This window comes from Physeter macrocephalus, chromosome 14, assembly GCF_002837175.3.
Source record: "Physeter macrocephalus isolate SW-GA chromosome 14, ASM283717v5, whole genome shotgun sequence".
Taxonomy (NCBI): Eukaryota; Metazoa; Chordata; class Mammalia; order Artiodactyla; family Physeteridae; genus Physeter; species Physeter macrocephalus.
The window spans coordinates 11,012,640-11,018,388 of NC_041227.1; the positions used below are offsets into that span (position 1 = coordinate 11,012,640).

The 5,749-nt window shown below is 51.2% G+C and overlaps 1 non-coding gene across 1 annotated transcript; it reads right to left on the bottom strand.

Annotated features, from left to right (window-relative positions):
- Nucleotides 1-805: 805 nt before the first annotated feature.
- TRNAR-CCG (transfer RNA arginine (anticodon CCG)) lies at nucleotides 806-878 on the bottom strand. Its single transcript has one exon. It is a non-coding gene; the product is annotated as a tRNA-Arg (tRNA).
- Between the last annotated feature and the right edge of the window lie 4,871 nt (nucleotides 879-5,749).

Below are 5,749 nucleotides of genomic sequence, written 5' to 3' on the forward strand. Positions count from 1 at the left end.
CCTCACAAGTGAAGCCACCACGTGAGAAGCCCGCGCACCCCAACGAAGACTAGCCCCCACTCGCCACAACTAAAGAAAGCCGGCGTGCAACAACAAAGACCCAATGCAGCCAAAAATAAATAAATTAATTAATTTTTAAAAATTGGCCATTATTATGCCCATTTTACAGAGAGAGGAAATGAGGCTCCAAAAGAATATTTTCCCAAGGTCACACAGAGGATCATCCTAATGTTGCTGGGCCTTTTGTGTCTCCTGGCCCTTATTGAGGTCCGAGGCCTGAGCTGGCCGGCTGACGCCTAGGGTCTGATGTCCTGTGTTCCCTGGACACTTTTTTTAAAAAAGATATTGCAAAGTTTGGGGACTTCCCTGGTGGCACAGTGGTTAAGAATCCGCCTGCCAATGCAGGGGACACGGGTTCGAGTCCTCCTCTGGGAAGATCCCACATGCCGCGGAGCAGCTAAGCCCGTGTGCCACAACTACTGAGCCTGCGCTCTAGAGCCCATGAGCCACAAATACTGCAGCCCGTGTGCCTAGAGCCCGTGCCCCGCAACAAAGAGAAGCCACCGCAATGAGAAGGCCGTGCACCGCAACGAAGAGTAGCCCCCCGGTCGCCACAACTAGAGAAAGCCCATGCACAGCAACGAAGACCCAGTGCAGCCAATAAATAAATAAATAAGGTATTGCAAAGTTTTTATTTATTTTTAAAAATATATTTATTTATTTGGCTGTGCCAGGTCTTAGTTGCGGTATGCAGGATCTTTAGTTGCGGCATGCAAACTCTTGGTTGCAGCATGTGGGATCCCAGTTCCCTGACCAGGGATCGAACCAGGACCCCCTGCATTCGGAGTGCAGAGTCTTAGCCACTGGACCACCAGGGAAATCCCTTCCCTGGAGCCTCGAGCGGCCAGATGGCAGGGCCCAGGGGAGCTGAAGACTCTCCGTGAAGTCCTATGTTCCCCATCCCTCTGTGGGTACAAGCTGGAAGGGCCTCAGGTGAGGAGAACCAGTGCTCCCAAACCCGATTCTATTTAGCTGGTGCTGTGGCCTGAAAAAACATTTTAGAGGTGCTGAAAAGGTGACAGCAAGGAGAAAGGAACGCCGTGTATCACCCAGGAGGGTGCTTAGGGCGCGAATCCCCCAAGGAAACCCATTTTTACCTTAGGGAGATGAGCTGGGGCTGGGCTAAGGATCTCCTAAGAAACTCGGGCCTTGCCTTGTGGGTCCAAGTGCCACCAATACCTCACTCGGTGACCCTGGATGAGTCCCTGCCCTCTCTAGCCCTCATTTTGCACATCAGTAAAACGTGTTCAACTTTTGACCCAATCATCAAATAAAAAGTACATAAACACATTCCGCCCTGAGTTTTTCAGAATAACAGGATGCCGTAAACAACCCCAATGCCCAGCACCAGGAGACGGAATGTGTTAACTGGGGTCCTTGCGTATCCTGAGAACTTTGCAGCTACTATAAATGTCCATACAATCTTTAAAATATATATTGTGTAGGTAGCATGTGAGTGGAGAAAGACAAATGTCTGGCACACGAAAAGCACTTCAAATATTTCTCGAATGATGAAATGAATGAATGCATGAGTGGTTAGTCCTCACTGAATAGTTGTTGACAGGAAAGAGAGAAAGAAAAGAAAAGAAAAGAAAAGAAAAAAAGGGCTTCCCTGGTGGCTCTGTGGTTGAGAATGCTCCTGCCAATGCAGGGGACACGGGTTCGAGCCCTAGTCCAGGAAGATCCCACATGACGTGGAGCAACTAAGCCCGTGCGCCACAACTACTGAGCCCACGTGCTGCAACTGCTGAGCCCACGCGCCTAGATCCCATGCTCCGCAACAAGAGAAGCCACGATGAGAAGCCCGCGCACCGCAACGAAGAGTAGCCCCCGCTCGCCGCAACTAGAGAAAGCCTGCATGCATCAACGAAGACCCAACACAGCCAAAAAGAAATAAACAAAACAAATAAATTTATTCAAAAAAAAGAGAGAGAGAATAGAAAAAGAAGGATCTGTAAGAAGTGTACCCACTGCTCATCGTGATTGTCTCTGGGGGTAGGTTGAGGTGCTGGTGAAGAGGAGGGCATTTCTTTCATAATTTTTAACCTTTTCCACTGCTGTGTTATTGTTGTTCTCCCCGGTGAGCATCTCTTGATTTACAGTCAATCAATGAATATTTTCATGGATAAACCTGATGCTCACAGGTTGACTGGAAAAGGAGCCAACATGTGCAAGAAGCGGCCCACAGATCGGCCTGAAAAAAAAAAGAGTATGGTCCCATTTGGGTAAAAAGTTCCTCCACCTTTATCCATCTTTGCCTTCACCGAGAGGGACGTGTGTGCCCTGGGGGTCAACGGTGGTTTTGTCTGGAGGGCGGAGTTGCTGAGGTTTCAATTCCCCTCTTCATAGATCTCAGAATTTTCTGTAATGAGCATGTGTTTTTCTTTCTAAACAGAAACACCCACACCCACACACAGGAGAACGACATTCAAGACTTGGCAATGTCCCCAGGTGAAGGAAGTCACGCATGGTGATCACAGCCACCCTGTCACTTTCTCGAGGGCTGCGAGGTGATGTCTGGGTGTCATCGGGTTCCTCCCCCACCCCGGGCACCACCCGTGAGCTGAATTCATCCTCGGCCTCTGTGTCTATGGGCAGCCCATCCTCCAGCCCCGGTGGGGCTGTTATTCACCGAGAGCCTGGATGGTTACCGTGCAGGGCTGTTTACCGGCTGTGAGTTGGTCAATCCTTTGAGTGAGAGAGGCAGAGCCTGCGCTCAGAAAGCGCAGGGGACTTTCCCAAGGACACACAGCTGTGAGATAATTGGTGGCACCAGGATTTTCTTTTTGCAACAGCTTTATTGAGATATAATTCACATGCTATGCAACTCATCCATTTAAAGGGTACAGTTCAGTGGTTTTTTGTACATGCACAAGGTTGTGCAACCAGCCCCACCATCTAATTCCAGAACATTTCATCACCGGAAAAAGAAACCCCGTGTCTATGACCAGCCACTCCCCATTTCCTCCTCTCCTGGCCCCTGGCAACCACTAATCTGTTTTCTATCTCTATGGATCGGCCTACTCTCAACATGTTGTATAAATGGATCATACAATTCAGCACGTGTCCTTTTGTGACTAGCTTTTCTCACTTAGCAGATGGTTTTTGAGGTTCATCCATGTTGTAGCATGTGTCAGTATTTCATTCTTTTTATGACCCCGTAATATTCCACAGATGGATATACCACATATTGTTCATCCATTCATCCGTTGACGAACGTGTGGGTTGTTTCCACCTTTTGGTTCTAATCGAGAGGGCTGCTGTGAACATTCCTGTGCAGGTCTTGTGTGGACCACAGCAACCTATGGGAGAGTTCAAGTTGTACTGCATCCTTGCCAACGTTTTGTTATCGTGGGTTCTTAGTTTTTATTTTAGCCATTTTAGCGCATAAAGGTGTGTGTGTGCGTGTGTATGAGTGTAAGAGTTTTCTCAAGATGTAAATGACATGCAATCAACTGTCAGGTATAAAGTACACATTTTGATAAGTTAGTCTCTTGGGAAATAAACGAGTTTGGGGTCATGTGGTAACTGTTCAGGCACCGGTATTTGAACTGGTGTCTGCCCTGCCCGTAGGCCGGGGGGATTTCTGCTGGCGGGACCCACTGCCTTGGGAAGGAGAGGCTGGGGTGCCCCCGATGGGCCTCAGCCCTGACTCTGCCATCTGGGTCTTCTCTCTGAGCAGAGGGCAGGTCTACAGAAGGTCTGCGGCTCCAGACGTGAGCGCCCGCGACTGGAGCTCAGTCCTGTCTGCATTCAGCACGTACACTGAGCGCCTACTGTGTGCCAGGCCCCATTCCAGGCAGTGAACAGATAGTCGAGGTCTGTTCTCAGAGAGCTGACAGTCCAGGGAGGGGAGTGACTTTGCCTGGAAAGGGTGCAGGGTGCCGAGAGACAGCAGGAGGGCGCCAGCTTAGTCAGGGCTGTGGAGGTATTTGGGGGGCCGTCCCAAGATGGTGAAAAAGCAGGAGCGAGCCAGGCAAAGAGAACTTGCCGGGGCTGAGGAAACTGCAGGCAAAGGGAACTGCAAGTGCCAAGGTCCGGGTGTGCACATGTGCTTGGTGCCTTCATGATGGGACAAGGAGCTCAGTGTGGCTGGAGGGGAGAGATGGGAGAGGGGGTGGGAGGCGTGGGCAGGGGCCGACCCCGCAGGGCCTTGTAGGCCAGGTGTTTGGGTTTTATTCTAAGCCATGGGAAGCTGCCAGGGGATTTTATGTGGAGGAGAGACTTCCCCCTGGCTGTGGTTGGGAAGTAGACTGAGGGGACTGAAAGGAAGTGGTAGACAAGAGAGGAGGCACCTGCAGCTTCCGCCTGGAGAGTCGGCCAAGGAAGAATGGGTGGGAGGTGTCTTTGTGCTTGGGCTGGGTGGGGTTGGAGAGTGACTGAATGAGGCTATGAGCAGAGGAGGGATTCCAGCGCTACCGGCTGGAAAAGAGGGGTGGTGGAGGGACTTCCCTGGTGGCGCTGTGGTTGAGAATCCGCCTCCAATGCAGGGGACACGGGTTCGAGCCCTGGGCTGGGAAGACCCCACATGCCGCGGAGCACCTAAGCCCGTGCGCCACAACTACTGAGCCTGCGCTCTAGAGCCCGCGTGCCACAACTACTGAGCCCACGTGCCTAGAGCCTGTGCTCCGCAACAAAAGAAGCCACGGCAATGAGAAGCCCGCGCACCACAACGAAAAGTAGCCCCCGCTCGCCACAACTAGAGGAAGCCCGTGCGCAGCAACGAAGATCCAATACAGCCAAAAATAAATAAATAAAATAAATTTTTTTTAAAAAAGAGGGGTGGTGGAAAGAAGATGGAGAAAGTCTTTATAATTGTCTTCTTGCTGGACCCTCCCCCAGACATCTCCGCTACAGCCCCCACCCCGCCTTGGACCAGACAGCAGCTCTGAGAGGGCAAGAGCAGCACCTGGTCCGGTGCCTGGCACACAGCAGCCTCTCAGTAAATATGTGGTGAATTAATTAAAGAAGGTTGTGGATGACCCTGGCGGAGAGTATGGTACTAGGGAGCCAGAGAGGAGTTCGGAGGAAGGGAGGCTGAGTTCTCTCGCTCACTCTCTCCCTCCTCACCCAGGCCTGGGGAAGGGCAGAGGCTCTCGGGGATCTTGACCAAGGTGGAGCAGCTGGTTCTAGAGCCCAGGAACGAGGTTATCACAACAGCCCTTGGGAGATGCAAACGCTCTTACTATCACATCCCTATTTTAAAGATGAGGAGACTTGAGTCCCAGAGGAAGGAGGCATTTGCCTAAGGTGCCCCTCAGGTGATAACGGATGAGCAGGGATTCAAACCCAGAGCTGTGGGCTTCCCTGGTGGCGCAGTGGTTGAGAGTCCGCCTGCCGATATGGGGGACGCGGGTTCGTGCCCCAGGCCGGGAAGATCCCACGTGCCGCGGAGCGGCTGGGCCCGTGAGCCATGGCCCCTGCGCCTGCGCGTCCGGAGCCTGTGCTCCGCAACGGGAGAGGCCACGGCAGAGAGAAAGGCCCGCATACCGCAAAAAAAAAAAAAAAAAAAAAAAAAAAACCCCCACAAACCCAGAGCTGTCTAACTGCGTAGGTCCTTATCTAATCTTTTTGTTCTCAAAAAGACTTTTTAGAAAAATTAAAATTTTTTTAACATCTTTATTGGAGTATAATTGCTTTACAATGGTGTGTTAGTTTCTGCTTTACAACAAAGTGAATCAGTTATACA